We start from the raw sequence: 21,235 nt of genomic DNA, 5'->3' as shown, positions 1-21,235 counted from the left end.
GAATAAAATTAATCCTGTTTATCTGAACCTACAAAAAGCGTGCTACTGATTATTCAAGTTGGCCATACAATGGAGGGTTAAAAAGCACAGCAACTTTCTTGTCAAAAACACACTGATTACGAAAGTAAAGGGAAAGGAACTGGGGTTTCAGTTTTTTCTCAATCCTGTCAGTAACAGACATTTAAGCGAGAAAGTGGGGAGATATTTGATAATAAAAGAGATGGTAAACGCTCTGGTTTGGATGCATTGCATCCAGACAAACTCTAAAACGTAGGGAAGAGATAGACATTATGTTCTGAGGATTTTAAGTGTAAGAAACGTCATTATACAGAGGATTAAGATGCTGTAACAGTGCTGTCCTGCTGTTTAACTGTCAGTAAGTTGTTAACATCTGTTTCTGTTGGAGCAGTTCAATAGGAGACAGAGCAATATCAATACATTTCACTTTACACACTTATTACCAAACATCAGCAAACACCACTTTGTAATCAATTACATTGTTAAAACACAGAGGTAGCTTCATGCAATGGAGATATCAGATACATGAAACAGTGATTTCAAAATAGAACTGGGTTGTACAATTGCATGCAATACAATTCCACAGTGACAGATACTCCCAGTAATACATGGTCACTGGGAACAGGTCTTCCACTCCGATTAGTGACCCACACTCAGTATAATTCCACAATAACAGATCCTTCCTGTAATACATGGTCACTGGGATCAGGTGTTCCACTTCGGTTAGTGACCCACACTCAGTACAATTCCACAGTAACAGATACTCCCATTAATACATGGTGTCAGGCAAACCCTCCACCCGGCAAGACTGAGGCATGCATGATTTCGCCACATGAACATTAAAACTTAAAAATTGCAAGCCCCTGACCAGAGAAACATTTGCATCGTAACAGACAGTGTTGGAACAATGGGGACCCTTTTGTTGCTTCCCCAGTACACAGGAGAAGTGGTCAGACCAGTTTTAGTCACACGACTAACTGGTTCTTGAAGCGGTATGAATTGAGAGTTTTAAATTTGAGAAAACAGTATTTGGAATCAGAAAGCACTTTTCTCCTGGACTGATAAGACCTCCCTTCTGTCTGCTGTCATCGTGCTCACACTGGCATCGGAAGCCATTGAAGACATACGAACACTAAGAGAGAAAAGTCGCCTCAGTGAACATGGTTTAAGAAGAATACAGGGCCCCAACCAAAAGCAAGACTACCTGGAATTAAGTATTACAGCGAACTTGAAGCACAGTAAAAACCCCTCTTCAGAGATAGCATCAAACTTTTTACTTTATTTTTTCTTCTGCTCTTTTTTGTCTCCATATTTACGTGCATGTATTGTGTGTGCATGCTAGTGTGGGCACATCATATATCCATAGGCGTTAACAGTATTAGAGTTTAAGTTTAAGGTTTACTAAATTTCATTTTTCTTCTTTACATGAAGAAAGCCTTTTTATGCTCATTTCTTTGTCTTATAATTGGAAAGCTGTGAACAAGGATTCACAAAGGGGGAGCTCAAAACCCAGTGTGGTTAAAATTAAACCATGTCACAATAAGACCAGATGAAGATAGTAAAAGACCCCTCGACACCTTTCTCACCTGTACATAACAGAAATTTGGGTGCTTGCATCTGGAACTTTACCCACAGACAAACAAGTGAAATTGGAAGTGGGAAGCCAAATCGTACCCAATCAAAAAGAGCTAGGTTTTAAAACAGGTTTTCTTGTGGTTGTGTGTGATTTATTACTAACATGTCTGCAACTGAAACTAGCAGCTCTCCAAGCCAGGGTGAAGTAACTTGGGATAAAATAAAAGCACTGTCTATGGAGGACTTGAGGAAAATGGCTGAGCAACGTGGGATCACTGCAGGTGAGCTAGGAAGTCTGAACTCCTAAAGCTAGTGGCCACCATTTTTCCCTTGAATCTGAAGCAGCAGAAGCAGTGTTGGAAGTAGACCCTGACAGGGTACTGCTACCAAAGTTACAATTGGAACAAAGGAAACTTGAATTAGAGGAAAAAGAGAGAGTCAGGAAACAGAGAGAGGCAGGAGAGGGAGAAAAAAAGAGCCTTCCAAAAGGAACGTGAAGAGAAAGAAAGGCAGGAGAGAGAGAGAGAGAGAGAAAGAATATTCCGGAAAGTATCCAAAGAGAGCTGAGGTGGCTTGAGTTAACTAGAGGGCGACTAGAGTGAAAGCATGGCCAATATTGAGGAGTGCAATTCAGGGCTGGAAACGAGTTTGGTAAAAGTATCTCAATTAACTCCAAACTTCAATGAGAAAGATGTGGAAGCATTTTTTGGTGTCGTTTGAGAAACTGGCAAGGCAGCTAAAATGACCAGCTGAAATATGGTGTCTCTTATTGCAAAGCAAACAAACCGGAAAAGCCCATGAGGTTTATTCTCTGTTGCCAGATGAGACTTCATCAAATTATGAACTGATCAAAAATGCTATCCTCAGGGCATATGAATTAGTACCCGAAGCCTATTACTAACAGTTTAGAACCCTCAAAAAGCAAGCCCATCAAACCTATCTGGAGTTAGAAAGAAGTAAGCAGCTGGCTTTTGACCAGTGACTGAGGGCTTTAAAATGCAGCTCAGCTATGAGACTCTCAGAGAAGTAATCCTGTTAGAGGACTTTAAAAACTCTCTCCCTTTTTCAATAAAGACCCATGTGAGAGGAGCAGTGGGTTCAGGGAGCCCGGCAAGCGGCTGTTCTGGCCGATGGCTTTGCTTTAGTTTATGAGTCAGTTTCCCAGCAGAGAACCTCTCCCAATCACCCCCGCAAATACAAAAAAGACAAAGGGTGGGACGGTGATCTCTGCCCAGGCAGGCCTGGAAGAGAAAGGAAAGCAGGAGACACAGGGATACCTCCTCCAGCCAAAAAGGAAGGTGCTGTGAGCAATTGTGAGACCCAGAGACCTGTGTTCTTCCATTGCAATAAGGCAGGGCATTTAAAAGCTGACTGCTGGAAACTAAAGGGAAAACCGGTAGGGTTAATCAAGGCACACCCGCTCAGTGCAGATGGGACCCTGACGGAACACACAGAACAAGCTGCAGCTTTAACTGCAATAAGAGTTCAACCCAGGAAGCTTACTACGGCCAGTGCAGGAAAAATTAATAGGATTCCTGAAGGTTATCAGCATTTTGTATTTGAAGGGAAAGTAACCCCATATGCCTCGAGTGGGGCAAGCAATCCCATAGTAATTCTCAGGGACACAAGGGCCACCAGATTCCTTTTACTAGGAAAAGGCCTGACCTTTGCCCCAGAGAGTGCAGTGAAACCAAAATGGTGATGAAAGGCATTGGAGGGCAGTGTATGCCTGTCCCTGTATACCGGGCACACCTAGATTGCGACCTAGTTTTGGGACCAGTGACCGTAGGGATTGTCCCTAGTTTGTCTGTGGATGGGGTTGACCTGCTCCTAGGTGATGATCTGGTGGGGATGAAGATGGTAGACCCCCAGTAGCGAAAGAAAGACTGCAGGAGGTCAGAGGGACAGGGCGGTAGCAGGAGACAGTCCCCTGCAGTTTCTCTGAATGTGTCCCTGAATGGATTCCCATGGATCTGGCCATGATCAAACCAGCTCCCCCAGAGGAAACTGCATTGGCACTGCAGGCCAATAACCATGAGGTCTGCCTGTCCAAGACTTTCTTTGGAAAGTTAGGAGACCCAAGGAATTAATTTAATGGATTTTACCTAGGTGAGGCTCAACTTGTCGACACAGTATTGCGAGAGTTAGCACAGGCTGCCCAGTCTGAAAGTGAAGCAGAGGGAGTCCCTGATTGCTACTATTTAAAGAATGTGGTATTGATGAGGAAATGGAGTCCTCCTCACAGACCTGAGGGCAAGGAGTGGACAGTAGTTCACCAGTTAGTGGTGCCACAGAGGTACTGAGAAGAAATATTAAGAAGGGGCCACGAGAATATAATAGCTGTATATGCCAGTGTACGAAGACCAAAGCCCACATAAGACAGCCGTTTGACTGACCAAAACTCCACAAAAGTGTGGTGGAATATTGCAAGAGTTGCCAAGTGTGCCACGTTGAGGGGAAACCGCAACCTGCAGTGAAACCTGCACCCCGAAGTCCAGTACTGGGGTTAGGAGGATCCTCCAGCAGAGTGTTGCTGAACTGTAAGTGATCCCCGCCAAGAACAAAGAGGACAGGCAGGCACATGGCTGGAAAAAGTTTAGAAAGAGAAGGGGAAAAAGTGACCAAGAACTCACATTAGAGGAAGTCCGGGAAGAATCCCAGATGTAAAGCCCTACTGTCTGCTCAACCAGCCCCTAAAAATGTGAAAAGTTAGACCCCACATCCTCCTATGTAAATGCAGACTCTAGAAGCACCCCACCAGAGTTGCTAACAGCATTTTCAGGAACTTGTAGAAACAAAGAGAGACCTCTAGGGGGTAGAGAAACCATGAGTGTGATGCCTCACCTAGTTGAAGTGCCACCGGATAGTACAGCCAAGTCTGCACAAATACCTACACGTAGGAGTGCCCCAGAGAACAAAGGGGAGAGTAACAAGACTCCTCCCCCACAGTCAGAAGAAAGGGGAACCACCCATCCCCTCAATTCAGAGGTCTTTGCATGACGCAGAGGGTTCAGGACTGACCCACCCATGACCAACTCTCCTGAGGGAAAAAAGGGGGAAATTAAAACAGCCCTGGCACCCAGAGTAGACCATTTTTAATAGGCTTTAAGATTGGTGAATGAATGGAAATGAATGATAAAAATGCATGTTTTTTCTTTCTGCATCTTATATTTATCCAAACCCTGGAAGGAATTGCACTGGTTTTCCTCAAATTGCATTTCATTTCCCTGGGTCTGGAGATGTCAGGCAAACCCTCCACCTGCCAAGACTGAGGCGCATATTGTTTTGCCACATGAACATTAAAAGTTAATAATTGCAAGCCCCTTACTGGAAATATATTTGCATAGTAACAGACAGTGTTAGAACAATGGGGACCCAGTTGTTGCTTCCCCACTACATAGAAGAAGTGGTCAGACCAGTTATAGTCACATGACTAACTGGTTCTTGCAGAGGTTTGAATTGAGAGTTTTAAATTTGAGAAAACAGTACTTGAAATCAGGACGCACTTTTCTCCTGGACTGATAAAACCTTCCTCCTGTCTGCTCTCATTGCGCTCGCACCAGCATTGGAAGCCATTGAAGACATCTGAACTCTAAGAGAGAAAAGTCTCCTCAGTGAACACGTTTATGGAAGAATAATGGGCCCCAACCAAAAGCAAGACTACCTACAATCAAGCATTCCAGTGAGCTTGAAGCACAGTAAAAACCCCACATCAGAGATTGCCTCAAACATTTTACTTTATTGTTTCTTCTGTTCTTTTCTATCTCCATATTTGCATGCGTGTATTGTGAGTGCATGCTAGAGTGGGTGCATCTTATATCTGTAGGCGTTAACAGTATTAGAGTTTAAGTTTAAGGTTTAATAAAATTCATTTTTCTTCTTTAAACGGAAGAAGGTCGGTTCATGTTCATTTCTTTGTCTTATAATTGGAAAGCTGTGAACAAGGATTCACAAAGGGAGAGCTCAAAACACAGTTTGTTTAAAATTAAACCGTGTTACAATATGACTAGGTGAAGATAATAACAGACCCCCAGACACCTTTCTCGCCTGGTCGTAAGAATGGTCACTGGGATCAGGTGTTCCACTCCAGTTAGTGACCCACAGTCAATTTGATTTTACACTGACTGATACTCCCACTAATACCTTCACTCAGAGAGTTGCCTTCACTGAGGTCTAATTCAGCATAACATAATATTCCACTAAATACAATAATATGATAATTCAGAGAGCCTGTTAGTTACAAACAGAGGTTTATTATCAGCTGAGACAACCGAATAAAGCCACAGAGATAATTCAGGATATTTGACATAAGGAAATGATATCACTGATCAGGTGTCTGTATAACAGTGACAACTAGATCAGCATTTAACATTATCAGTCACAGAGTAAAACCAGAGACCAGCTCACACACAGATTTACACAACTTCAATGGTTATAGTCACTTACCAGGAACACCAATGACAGCAAGAATTGGGCAATATATTTTCAAGACACTGTCGATTGGTCGATGCATTTTCTGTTTGAAGTGATGTGTCCCTTCGTGCTGCAGACAATCTCTCTGTATTAAACTCTGAGGTGACACATTGCCAGAGCCTGTAATTTATACCCTGTGGGATCTCCCCGGGGATATTGAGGTTGACACATTGTTCAAACTGTTTGTTTTAAATTGAACAGATTACGACATCAAGTTTCGTTCGTGTTGTGATAGAATATATTTATTTCTGAGATTGAATTGGAAAACTCCAAAGACTGGACAATTCTGATCACATTAATTAACTAATGGAAATTTGAAGCTGTATTCTCCCAGCAATGAGCTTGTTCTTTCAAACACCATCAGTCCCATCTCTAGATCTCATGTTTGTTTCAGTGATGTCCTTCACTCGACTGTGGTTCGGGTGGTGAAGAGCAGATTGTGGCCATCGTCCATCTGGGCCTTGAGCTGCAGGCTCTCATTGTAAAGCACGGAGAACTGGGACTGCAGGCAGTGAAACTCTGGGGAGTCCTTCACCATCTCACTGGCAAGAGTCTTCAGCTATTCCTGGTGAGAGGAGAGTGGGGAGGAGACACAGGACAAGGACAGGATTAATGTGAGAGAGAGATTCACTGCCCCACACCATGTCTGATCAATTAGAGTAAAGAGAGGAACAAAAGGAGACCATTCAGCCCCTCGAGCCTGTTATACAGGAACAGGAAGAGGCTATTCAGCCCCTCAAGCATGTTTTGATTTTTGATGGAAGTTGTGGGTGTGCCTATTGGAAATTGGGGAATAGATGAGCGTTTTAAACTGACAGAGGGTCTGTCAGCTGGGAGGCGGGGTCATGGAATCTTTTCCCTCCATCTGAGAGAGTAAGTGTCTCTTACAAATAATGGCACCTCTCACAGTACAGCAATCCCTCAGCACTGCCCCTCCGACAGTGCAGCACTCCCTCAGTACTGACCCTCTGACAGTGCAGCACTCCTTCATTACTACCCCTCTGACAGTGCAGCACTCCCTCATTACTGACCCTCTGACAGTGCAGCACTCCCTCATTACTACCCCTCTGACAGTGCAGCACTCCCTCAGTACTGACCCTCTGACAGTGCAGCACTCCTTCATTACTACCCCTCTGACAGTGCAGCACTCCCTCATTACTGACCCTCTGACAGTGCAGCACTCCCTCATTACTGCCCCACCGACAGTGCAGCACTCCCTCAGTACTGACCCTCTGACAGTGCAGAACTCCTTCATTACTACCCCTCTGACAGTGCAGCACTCCCTCAGTACTGACCCTCTGACATTGCAGCGCTCCCTCAGTACTGACTCTCTGACAGTGCAGCACTCCCTCATTACTGACCCTCTGACATTGCAGCGCTCCCTCAGAACTGACCCTCTGACACTGCAGCACTCCCTCATTACTGACCCTCTGACATTGCAGCGCTCCCTCAGAACTGACCCTCTGACACTGCAGCACTCCCTCATTACTGACCCTCTGACATTGCAGCGCTCCCTCGGTACTGACCCTCTGACACTGCAGCACTCCCTCAGTACTGACCCTCTGACAGTTCAGCGCTCCCTCAGGTCAGACCCTCCGACACTGCAACTCACCCTCAGTAATGTCCCTCAAACAGTGCCACACGACCTCAGGACTGACCCTCCAACAGTGCAGCACTCCCTCAGTACTAATCCACCGACAGTGCAGCACTCCCTCAGTACTGACCCTCTGTCAGTAAATTTGAAACCGAGAATGTTTGGACACAATGCTTTGGAGGTGGCAGGACAGATCGAGAGGGCTGATTCGAAATGTGCACTGGATTCTGGGGTTTAAGAATTGAGGTGAATCCTACAAAAACATGGAAATTATACAAAACCTTAATAAAACACTGGTTGGACCCCAACTGGAGCATTGTGTCCAATTGTGAGCTCCACACTTTAGGAAGGATGTCAGGGACTTGGAGAAGGTGCAGAGGAGATTTACTAGAATGGGACCAGGGATGAGGGAGTTCAGTTAATGTGGAGAGACTGGAGAAGCTGGGATTGTTCTCCTCAGAGCAGAGAAGGTTAAGAGAGGTTTGAAGTTTTAATCAAAATGTTCAAAATCATAAAGGGTTTTGATAGAGTAAATAAGAAGAAACTGTTGCTTCAGAAGGCTCGGTAACCAGAGAGACACAGATTGAAGATATTCGGTAAAAGAAGCAGAGGGGACAATGAGGAGAAATGTTTTTACACAGTGGGTCGTTGTGATCTGGAATGCGCTGCCTGAAAGGACAATGGAAGCAGATTCAATCAAAACTTTCAAAAGGGAAATTGGATAAATACTTGAAAGGGATGAGTTTACAGGGCAGGCGGGGGGCGTGGGGGGTGGGGGGTGGTGCGGGGAAAAAGAAGCAGTAGTGTGAGACTAACTGGATAGCTCTTTCAAAGAGCCAGCACAAGCTCGCTGGGCTGAATGGCCTCCTGTTGCTGTATGATTGTGTGTTTGGGTGAATTATTCAGAGTGAGAGAGAGCTCTGGGTTCAGAGTGACAAACCCAGGGCAGTGACTGGGGGAGGACTCACTTTCCAGTGACACACTTGAAGGATCCGTTGAGATCGACAGAGGTGGAGATTAAAGTGAGGGTTTCCCAATGTGAATACCTTCAGAATCACCGAACCCACACGCCCACTGAACAAACTGTGAGACCCGCAGCACCCGCCATGAGGAATAACTTCCTCATGTTGATGGTCACAGTCCCACCGTACAGATTACTATCCACGGTAAACCTTGTAACCTTTCAATATCACCCGGGGCAGAACATAGCGAGAGAGAAAGACAGAGAGAGAGTCACAATAACTGCCTGCTGTGCTTCTCCTGGGAGTGTTTGATGGGGAGAGTTAGTGTGAGCTTTACTCTGTATCTATGTTTTTTTTTGTTAAAATTTACAAATTAGTAAAACAAAACTCCAAGTAAAATGCAATTTTCAGCATCTATGATGCACTTCAGCCCCTGCAGTGCCCACTGGTGACAGAAGGCCTCAAGCGAATTGCCGGACACAGCATGCTCCTTCTCCAAGGACACCCGGACATGAATGTAATCATAGAAGAGGGGCAGGAAATCAGGGTGGATGGACACCCCGATAGTCCGCAGCCTGGATCTGTGAACTGTCACCTTGGCCAGGTCCAGGAGCAGACTGACAAGGAGATCCTCCTCCCGGCCTATCCCCCTCTGAACCGGGTGCTCAAAGATCAGGAGTGTGGGGCTGAAGTGCAACCAAAACTTGAGAAGCAGCCCGCTTAAATACTCAAAGAGGAGCTGCAACCTCACAAACTCCATATATACATGGAACACGGACTCGTCCAGGCTGCAGAAATTACAGGCGGCCTGGGAGTCAGTGAACCAACCTGCCCTGTGCAGCACCCTCCACCCCAGTTCCCTGATGTAAAGGGGGAGGACTCCCGCATAGAGAGACCGCCTCTAGGGTTGCCCTTGCTGCCAGATGACAACATGGACTGCCACGGCGTGTCTGGGCGGCAGACGAGGACGAGAAAGTGTAGCGTGTGCACGAGTAGCCCGTCCAGGAAACCCCTCCGCTTCGTGTGGAATGGCATGGAGGGCATTTCCGAGAGGCAGCTCTGGGGCTGGGTTCGATGAGCAGCTCCAGTCGAACGGGGATCAGCTTGGCTGGGAGCATTCTCGAAATCCTTCGACACCCGCAGTGAGGGACATCCCGGAAGCTTCGTTTACTCCTCCACTTGTAGGTCCGTCCCCAGAGCTGGCCTCCGACGGCAGGAGAGAGCCATGACTGGAGACTACTATGTTCATACTTTATTCATAAAAATCTGTAAAAATGCATTATAACACAGGTCCAAACACAACCAAGTTGACATTCCAAAAAGTGCAAAGGAAATCAGTTTTCTTCGATACAGGAGTGAGTTGCCTTGAAACCATTCCATTTGACATGCTATGTACATTTTACAGCAAACCCATATTTGGTGTATACAGCCCAATGGGTTTCCCATGGGTCTAACCCCTCAGTTCACTTTGGTGGGAGGACCTGACACTGTGTTCTTTCCCCATTGAGCCTTTGCAGCGGCTGCCCCAAACTTTAGTGCGTCCCTCAGCACGTAGTCCGAGACCTTGCAATGTGCCAGTCTGCAACACTCGGACGCAGACAACTCTTTGCGCTGGAAGACCAGCAAGTTTAAGGCAGACCAAAGAGCGTCTTTCACCGAATTGATAGTTCTCCAGCAGCAGTTGATGTTTATCTTAGTATGCGTCGCGGGGAACAGCCCATAGAGCACAGTCTCCTGTGTTACAGAGCTGCTTGGGATGAATCTTGACAAAAACCAGTGTATTGCTTTCCACATCTGCTTTGCAAAGACACATTCCAGAAGGAGATGGGCAAGAATCTCTTCCCCACCACAGCCACCTCGAGGGCAGCGTGTGGAGGGGGTGAGACTCCGGGCGTGCAGGAAGGATCTGACGGGGAGGGCCCTTCTCACCACCAGACAAGCTACGTGCTTGTTTGAAAGATCTGGTGATGAGGCACTGTGCCAAATGACTTTGGCAGTCTGCTCAGGGAACCATCCGACCGGATCCACCATCTCCTTTTCCTGTAGGGCCTTGAGGACATTCCGTGCAGACCACTGCCTGATGGATTGGTGGTCAAAGGTGTTTTCCCGCAGAAACTTTTCCACGAAGGATAGGTGGTACGGCACGGTCCAATTGGATGGAGCATTCCGTGGCAATGTGACCAGGTACATCCTTCGCAACACTGGGGACAGATAGAAACTCAGCATGTAGTGACACTTGGAGTTTGCGCACTGGGGATCTACGCACAGCTTGATGCAGCCGCACACGAAGGTGGTCATCGGGATGAGGGCGACGTTGGGTACATTTTTCCCGCCCTTACCCAGAGGTTTGAACATCGTGTTCCTCCAGACCCGGTCCATTTTGGATCCCCAGATGAAGTGGAAAATGGCTCGGGTGACCGCCACAGCGCAGGAGTGGGGTGTGGGCCAGACCTGCACCATGTACAGCAACAACGTGAGTGCCTCGCACCTGATGACCAGGTTCTTACCCACAGTGGAGAGAGAGATCACTGCTCCCACATGCTCAGTATATGGTGTACCCTGGCTACTCGCTCCTTCCAGGTTTTGGTGCACGCCCCAGCCCTTCCAAACCATATCCTCAGCACCTTCAGGTAGTCTGACCTGACGGTGAAGGGGACAAAGGATCGGTCAGCTCAGTTCCCAAAGAACATGGCCTCGCTCTTGCCGTGGTTAACTGCAGCTCCCGAAGTCAGTTCGAACTGGTCGCAGATGCTCATCAGTCTGCGAACGGACAGCGGGTCCGAGCAGAAGACGATGATGTCGTCCATGTACAGGGAGGTTTTAACCTGAGTGCCTCCACTGCCTGGGATTGTCACTCCTCTTATGCTTGCATCCCTCCTAATAGACTCAGCAAAGGGTTCAATACAGCAAACAAACAAGACCGGGGAGAGAGGACAGCCCTGTCTGACTCCAGATTGGATCGAAAAACTTTCTGATTCCCACCCATTGAGACTGCGCTACTGATGTTTGTGTGGAGCAGTTTGATCCAATTGCAGATGGCCTCCCCAAACCCCATTTTGGAGAGCACGTCCATCATGTAGGTGTGCGATGTCCTGTCAAAAGCCTTCTCCTGGTCCAAGCTGATGAGGCAGGTGTCCATCCTCCTGTCCTGTACATAGACGATCGTATCTCTGAGTAGCGTGAGACTATCAGAGATCTTCCTGCCTGGACAGAGAAGAGGATCTATGTGTGGAGCCAGAGGAAATGGGTGATGTACGAAGTGAGTACTATGCATCAGAATTCACCAAAGAGAAGGACTTGGTGGATGATGAGTCGAGGGAAGGGAGTGTAGATAGTCTCGGTCATGACATTATCAAAAAGGAGGAGGTGTTGGGTGTCTTGCAAAGCATTAAGGTAGCTAAGTCCCCAGTGCCTGATGGGATCTACCCCAGAATACTGAGGGAGGCAAGGGAAAATGTTGCTGGGGCCTTGACAGAAATCTTTGTATCATCATTGGCTACAGGTGAGGTCCCAGAGGACTGGCGAATAGCCAATGTTGTTCCTTTGTTTAAGAAGGGGAGCAAGGATAATCCAGGAAATTATAGGCCGGAGAGCCTTACATCAGTGGTAGGGAAATTGTTAGACAGGATTCCTCGGGACAGGATTTACTCCCGTTTGGAAACAAACAAACTTATTAGCGAGAGACAGCATGGTTTTGTGAAGGGGAGGTCGTGTCTCACTAACTTGATTGAGTTTTTTGAGGAAGTGACAAAGATGATTGATGAAGGAAGGGCAGGGGATGTTGTCTATATGGACTTCAGAAAAATAGCTTATGGTCACATGTCCTTCTGACACACAGACCTCTGCAGCCTTCCTCAAACTCATTGTAACAGGAGCTTGGCCAGGTTAAGGCAGCCCTTGCATTGGAGGAAATGTGTGTACAAAACCCTAAACAATGTTAAAATTACCCTCATAATGTCTGTGACATTAAAAACCAACTCAACGTCGCCCTCATCCTTATGACCACCTTTTTGTGCGGCTGCATCAAGCTGTGTGTTGACCCTCAGAATGTAAGCACTAAGTTTCACTACGTGCTGAGGTTCTATCTGTCCTTGGTGTTGGGAAGAATTAGTCTGGCTATGTTGCTGTGGAACGCTCCATTCAGTTGGAGCGTACCGTACCACCTGTCCCTTGTGGAAGAGTTTGAACCGAAGATGAACTTGCACCACAAATCCATATGGCTGTGGTCCGCATGTGACTTCCTCGAGGACTGGTGGGAAAATGAGACAGTGGATCCTGTCGGATGCTGCCCCGAGCAGACTGTCAAACTCATTTGGCAGAATGCCTGATTGCCAGAACTTTGAAACAAGCACCAAGCTGTAGCTTGCCTAGTAGTGAGAAAGGTCCTCTCCGTCAGAGCCTTCCTGCATGCCCAGAGTCTCACTGTCTCCACATGCTGTCCTCGAGGTGGCTGAGGTGGGGAAGAGACCATCACCAACCTCATTCTGGAATGTTCCTTCACAAAGCAGGTCTGGAAAGAGATGCAGTGGTTTTTGTTAAGGTTCATCCTGAGCAGCTCAGCAAGGCAGGGTTCTGTTATCTACGAGCTGTTCCCAGGGGGACACACTGAGATAAACATTAATTGCTGCTGCAGGACCATCAACTCAGTGAAAGACGCTCTTTGGTCTGTCCAAAACCTGCTGGTCTTCCAGTGCAAAGAGCTGTCAATGACCGCGTGTTGCAGACTAGCACATTCCAAGGTCCAGGACTAGGTGATGAGGGACTGACTAAAGATTGGGGCAGCTGCTGCAAAGGCTCAATGGGGAAATGCCACTGTGTAAGGTCCTCCCACCATAGTGACCTGAGGGGCTGCAACCTGTGTAAAACCCCTCGGGCTGCATGTACCAGAGAATGTTTGACATGAAAGGTAAATGCACATTGTAAATATAAACTGTAATGGTAAGTGTAGTGAGGCACCTCATGTACTGTATTGAAAGAAACCGATCTGTTTTGCTCTTTATGTAATGTCTGGAATTGAACCAGTGACCTAAGGATAACTTTAGTTTGTTTTCTGTTTTTTTCTGTGTACCTGCTAACACCACAGCTGTGCAGGATTTGAGTAGCCGTTTACCACTGACTGCTTGGGCCAGTGGTGCAATGGAAAATGTGTCTGATGACAGATCAGAAGATTGCATGTTCGACTCCTATCTGGCTCAATGATTTTTGTAAGCTTTGCATTCTGACTTCACACAGTTTTCAAACTGATCTACCTGGTCGTGCTGCCTGATCACTTGCAGGGCAAGTGTCTTCTTAGAGCTGAAGGCAACGTTTCATTTTCAAAATGTGAACGTCCTGAATAAAATCCTCAGTAAAGTATCCAGTGTTGTAAAGTTTTCAGTGTTAACATTCAATGCGATTATCATCGCTGAATCCCCCACTATCTGCATCCTGGGGGTTAACATTGACCAGAAACTGAACTGGAGTAGCCATCCAAATACCATGGCTACAAGACCAGGTCAGAGGCTAGGAATCCTGAGGCGAGTAACTCACCTCCTGACTCCCCAAAGCCTGTCCACCATCTACAAGGCACAAGTCAGGAGTGTGATGGAATACTCTCCACTTGCCTGGATGGGTGCAGCTCCAACAACACTCAAGAAGCTCGATACCATCCAGGACAAAGCAGCCCGCTTGATTGGCACCCCATCTACAAACATTCACTCCCTCCACCACCGACGCTCAGTGGCAGCAGTGTGTACCATCTACAAGATGCACTGCAGAAATGCACCAAGGCTCCTTAGACAGTACCTTCCAAACTCGTGACCTCTATCAACTAGAAGGACAAGGGCAGCAGATGCATGGGAACACCACCACCTGCACGTTCCCCTCCAAGTCACACACCATCCTGACTTGGAACTATATCGCCATTCCTCCACTATCGCCGGGTCAAAATCCTGGAACTCCCTTCCTAACAGCACTGTGGGTATACCTACCCCACATGGACTGGAGCGGTTCAAGAGGGCAGCTCACCACAACCTTCTCAAGGGCAATTAGAGATGGGCAATAAATGCTGGCTTAGCCAGCGATGGCCAGACCCCATGAATGAATAAAATAAAAAGCTTTCTTTCCCTTCCCTCACCTCAGCTCCCCATCATTGCTCCATATAAAAAGAAATAAGCCTTGCTACTATAGCATACCAAAGGATTTGATGCCTCTCAACCTCTTTGTACCTCAGCACGTGGAAACGCTGTGGAAGAATGTATGTGCGCAACCGTTCACTGACACGTGACACCCCTGCTGTGGCTGATCATTTGTCCTGAGCTAACTAACTGGAGAACAGGCCATCCTAGACTGGGTATTGTGTAATGAGAGAGGAATAATTGGCAATCTAGTGGTGCAAGATCCCTTGGGGATGAGCGACCATAATGTGATAGAATTCTTCATCAAGGCGGAGAATGGCATAGTTGATTCTGAGACTAGGGTCCTGAATCTTAATAAAGGAAACTGCGAAGGTATGAGGCATGAGTTGGCTCTGATGGATTGGGAAACGTTACTTAAAGGAATGACGGTGGATAGGCAATGGCAAACATTCAAAGAACGCATGGATGAACTGCAACAATTGTTTATTCCTGTCTGGCGCAAAAGTAAAACGGGAAAGGTAGCCAAACCATGGCTTACAAGGGAAATTAGAGATAACATTAGATCCAAGTAAGAGGCATATAAATTTTGCAGAAAAAACAGACTTGAGGATTTGAAGCAGTTTAGAATTCAGCAACGGAGGACCAAGGGATTAATTAAGAAGGGGAAAATAGAGTACGAGAGTAAGCTTGCGGGGAACATAAAAACTGACTGTAAATGTTTCTATAGGTATGTGAAGAGAAAAGGATTGATGAAGACAAATATAGGTCCCTGACAGTCAGAAACAGGGGAATTTATTATGGGGAACAAAGAAATGGCTAACCAACTAAATGCATACTTTGGTTCTGTCTTCAAAAAGGAGGACACAAATCTCAGACCAGAAATGTTAGGAACGCAGGGTTTAGTGAGAGGGAGGAATTAAAAGAAATTAGTATTCGGAGAGAAATGGTGTTGGGGAAATTGATGGGATTGAAGGCAGATAAATCCCCAGGGTCTGATAATCTACATCCCAGAGTACTTAAGGAAGTGGCCCTAGAAATAGTGGATGCATTGGTGGTCATCTTCCAAGATTCTATAGACTGTGGAACAGTTCCTATAGATTGGAGGGTAGCTAATGTAACCACACTATTTAAGAAGGGAGGTAGAGAGAAAACAGGGAATTATAGATGAGTCAGCCTGACGTCAGTAGTGGGGAAAATTCTAGAGTCCATTATCAAAGATTTTACAGCAGAACACTTGGAGAATAGTGGTAGAATCAGACATAGGATGGATTTACAAAAGGGAAATCATGCTTGACAAATCTACTCGACTTCTTCGAGGGGGTAACTAGTAGAATTGATGAGGGGGAGCCAGTGGATGTGGTTTGTTTGGTCTTTCAGAAGGCTTTCGACAAAGTCTCACATAAGAGATTAGCATGTAAAATTAAAGCGCATGTGATTGGGGTAGCGTGCAGCGATGGATAGAAAATTGGTTGGCAGACAGGAAACAAAGAGTTGGAATAAACGGGTCTTTTTCTGAATGGCAGGCAGTGACTAGTGGGGTACCGCAGGGATCGGTGCTAGGACCCCGGCTATTCACAATATATATTAATGATTTAGATGAGGGAACTAAATGTAATATCTCCAAATTTGAAGATGACACAAAACTGGGTGGGAGTGGGAGTTGTGAGGAGGATGCAGAGAGACTTCAGGGTGATTTGGACATGCAAGGCAGATGCAGTATAATTTGGATAAATGTGAGGTTATCCACTTTGGCAGCAAAAGCAGGAAGGAAGATTATTATCTGAATGGCTATAAATTGAGAGAGGAGAATATGCAACGAGACCTGGGTGTTCTCGTACACCAGTCACTAAAGGTAAGCATGCAGATGTAACAGGCATTAAAAAAAGGCAAATGGTATGTTGGCCTTCATAGCAAGAGGATTCGAGTACAGGAGCAGGGATGTCTTGCTGCAGTTATACAGGGCCATGGTGAGGTCACTCCTGGAATATTGTATGCAGTTTCGTTGTCTTTATCTGAGGAAGGATATTCTTGCTATCGAGGGAGTACAGCGAAGGTTTACCAGACTGATTCGTGCGATGGCGGATGACATATGAGGAGAGATTGAGTTGGTTAGGATTATATTCGCTGGAGTTCAGAAGAGTGAGGGGGATCTCATAGAAACCTATAAAATTCAAACAGGACTTGACAGGGTAGATGCAGGAAGGATGTTCCCGATGGTGGGGGAGTCCAGAACCAGGGGTCATAGTCTAAGGATACGGGGTAAACCTTTCAGGACTGAGATGAGGAGAAATTTCTTCACCCAGAGAGTGGTGAGCCTGTGGAGTTCGCTACCACAGAAAGCAGTTGAGGCCAACACGTTGTATGTTTTCAAGAAGGAGTTAGATATAGCTTTTGGGGTGAAAGGGATCAAAGGATATGGGGCGAAAGCGGGAACAGGTTACTGAGTTGGATGATCAGCCATGATCATAATGAATGGTGGAACAGGCTCGAAGGGCCGAATGGCCTACTTCTGCTCCTATTTTCTATGTTTCTATGTAAAAGTGTAGGGAGAATGTGGCTACCAATACTGCTACCTTTCACAGGCAAAATAAGTGCTCTACTGTTTGAGCTAACTCCCTATTTTCTGCTGCACCTCACCCTAACTTGTTTCACAGGAACCCCTCAGCATCCACCTCCATGTTGCTCTGTGACCAGCAGTGAAATTCTGCTTCGGGTTGACCCGCTACCGAAACACATAGGTCTGAGGAGCAGCAGGCGAGCACCGGCTGGACGGAAAAACACAATAACGATGGAAGAAGCTGAGAAGAGCCCGAGCTTGTGAAAGGGAAGTGAGTTGACTGGAAGCTAGCAGCTGCCCTGAGTGTGAGAGAGCCGTCTGGAGCCCTGTCTGACTGACAGAGACTTCTTTTGCTTTCAAGTGAGTGTTGAGCATTTGGATGAGTTGCTGCTGAAAGGAACTCCCTGCTGGCCAGCAGATGTAACTGCAGAAGTGAAACAGCCATGTGCAGGCTGTTTTCAGTCAGAAAAGGAGGGCTCCTGCATCTTGACAGCAACATGTTTAATCATTATCTACCTGTCTAGTTAAAAGCACTGCCTTCAGCTAATTGCTGCTTTACACACTTACTCCAAAAAGACACACCCTCATTCCAGCTGGAATTAAAGTATAGGGAGAATGTGGATACCAATACTGCTACCTTTCACAGGCAAAATGAGTGCTCTCCTGTCAGGATAAGTCTGGCTTGCTTTCCAGTCCAGTTCACCACTTTTCAAACTCAACCATGAAAGGGAAGCAGTGAAAACAACTCCCTTTCCTGATTGTTCACCACACGATTTTCAGAATATTGTGTATTCACAGATTAAAACAACATGAGGTCTTTACTGGGAGCAGCCATATTGGATCACCTCCCAACAGAGAGGGCAGCAGAGAGGCAGTATAGCAGGATAGTTATCACAATACAATCAGCCAGTTTAATACAATATACTACACTCACACCCACTTAAAATTTTTACATTAACTGTCAAATGGTTCTTGTACATAATTTCCCAGAATTCTATAACAATACTCTGAAATTTAACAGGTTGGATTGCATGCTTGTTATTCCTGTCATCACAACGGAAACATATAAAACCAATATTTCCAGAGTAATTTACATGTATAATAAATTATTTTTCATTAACACCAGTATGTCTTTAAAAAATGTATCATAATTGACAAGAAGTAATGAAAATAATAACTTCTTTCTTCTTCCTTCCTACATATTTTCAGTTAACCTATCTGTTTTCTTTCTCTTTCTGTCTGGGTATCTTCTTCCATTTCCATTAGCTTGACTCTGCTCTCCCAACATCTCAGACTGTGTCGACCCTAAACTTTGACTTTGACTACTAACTCCACTTAATGGTTGTGAATGTGAAATTGATTGATTCATCTTAATCAAAGACCCTGACTCACTTTGATCTACCGGTGGATTCTGTGATATGGGCAAACTTTCAGTTTCTTTGTGACTTTCACTTTCATTCTGACTTTCACTTGGGACTGTAGGAATTTGGACTATAGGAGGTTTTTCATGCTCTCCCTTTGTCAGATTTCCCCTTTTCAGCAAAAGATCAACATGACACTGACAGAGTCTCTCTCCAATCTTCACTAGAAATATGAATACACCTAGTCTTTTTACAACAACTCCAAACACATACTTCTTCTTACCACCTCAGCGGTTTTTCACAGTGACCTTCTGACCAGCCCAGAACTCTCTAAGTTTCATGTCTCGTGTGTCATGACTCATCTTCACTCTGTCTTGCTGTTCTCTTATTTTGCTATTGATGACAGACTTAAGCAAACTAAACCTTGTCTTGGCATGTGTTTAAACACTAACTCATAAGGTGAATAACCTGTCGTACACTGTGGGATTATTCTGTAAGAGAACAGAAAATTGTCTAGCCTGTGTCGAAGAGAAACATGGAAATTACTGCCTAGCTTGTCACCTCACAAATACTTCTGAAAAGACCTCTTCACAATTTGTACACTTCTTTCTGCAGCACCATTCCATGCTGGGTGATATGGTGGTATTAGAGTGCGTTTGACTCCATTCTTACTCAGAAATATTTCAAACTCTTCTGACATAAACTGTGGACCATTATCTGACACCAACACCTCTGGCAACCCATAAATTGCAAACCAACTGCTTAAAACCTCAATAGTTTTGTTACTTGTGGGATTGGGCATAGAGTCAACATTTATCCACTTGCTATAGCTATTGATCAAAACAAAATACTCTTTCCCACGTGGAAATTTTCCTGTAATTTCTCATCATCACACTCTTTGGACCAGCCATTCAGGACATAATTGAGCACTTTACAGAGCAAGACATCCTTGTGAGGTTCTTCACTAAATTCTCTGGCAGACACTGGCATAGTGTTGCAAAATGTCGGCTGTACATTGTCCTTGATCTTGACTTCAGCCTTGCAATCCTTCAGGGATTGGGGGCATTTAGATGGTTGGTAGCTGCCAAGACAACAGTAGCATCTAAATGTCTGACTGAGTCTGCAAACTTGGTTTCCGTGGCCTGGTTCCTGATGAAATCCAGTGACCTGCCCTGCCGAGCTGCTCCACTTCCTCACCCTCGTCTGCCACCCGGACACAGCGTGGCGGTTATTTTGCCAACTGTCAGTGAGGGGGTCCCTGGTGGAGGGCTCACAATGCAGGAGTCCTCCTCCTTTACATCGGGGACCTGGGGTGGAGAGTGCTGCACAGGGCAATCATGTACAATAGGCTTTTAATAGGTTCACAGACTCCCAGGCCGCCTGTAATGTCTGCGGCTGGATGATTCAATGCACCATGTTTATATGGCGTGTGCAAGATTGCAACCCCTGTTTGAATATTTATTGGGGCTGCTCCTCAAGGTTTGGCTGCACTTCAACCTCACGCTCCTGATCTTTGGGCACCCAGTGAGGAGGGGGTGGGCCAGAAGGAGGATCTCCTCATCGGTCTGCTACTGGGCCTGGCCAAGATGGCGATTCACGGGTCCAAGCAGCGGGCCATCGGGGGGTCCGTCCACCCAGATTGCCTGCCCCTCTTCCGAGGTTACGTTCGTGCCCGGGTGTCCTTGGAGAGGGAGCATGTGGTGTCCGTCTGTTCAACTGTGACCTTCTGTGACAATGAGCACCACAGGGGCTGGAGTGCAGTATCAATGTGGATAATACGTTTTCATTTCAGATTTGATTTATTTCCCTATTTTAACAAAGTTATTTATTTAAAATACACATAAAAGGGGCTGGGGAATAAAGAGCCTATTGACAAATAAAAAAAAACGGGTTAGATATTATGACAAGCTCCCTGTACACTGTCTTGATGGATGGGGAAAGAGCAAGGGGTGAGAGGGGAACGGAGAGAGGGGGTGAGTCAGTGAATAGGACAGGGATTGGGATGGGGAGAAGGTGAGGGAGGGTGGTGAGTGAGTGAGGATGAGAGAGGCATTGGGTCAAGTGAAAGGAGGTAGAGGGTGAAATGGAGGGGAAGAGGGCCTGGGTGAGGGAGGATGTAGGGGTGAGGGAGATGGGAGAGAGGGGGAGGGAGACAGGAAAGAGAGGGATGGGGAGACAGGAGACGGTGTGGGTGGGAGAGGGATGGGGTGGGGGGGGGGGTGAGAGAGAGTCTGTGGAATGGGGAGAGAGACAAACAGAGAGAAAGATGGTGACTGAAGGTGCAAATGAGAAAGAGTGTAAGTGAGAGATGGGGAGGCAGAGGGAGAGGGATGGAAAGAAGTTTGGGAGTAGAGGGAGCTGAGAGGGAGAGGGGAATGAGAGATTGGAGCAAGAGAGGGACTGAAAGGGAAAATGAGATCAAAAGACATCGACGGAGAGAGAGAGAAAGACAGAGAGGGAGACACAGAAAGTGAGACAGAAAAATATCGCAACAGACTGAAAGTGAACGCAAGAGCAAGAATGAGAGAGAGAGAGAGAGAGAGACAAAGACACAGCGACACAAACAATGAGAGAGAGAG

This window comes from Heterodontus francisci, chromosome 29 (assembly GCF_036365525.1).
Source record: "Heterodontus francisci isolate sHetFra1 chromosome 29, sHetFra1.hap1, whole genome shotgun sequence".
NCBI lineage: Eukaryota > Metazoa > Chordata > Chondrichthyes > Heterodontiformes > Heterodontidae > Heterodontus > Heterodontus francisci.
Note: the sequence above shows the minus strand (reverse complement) of the source record.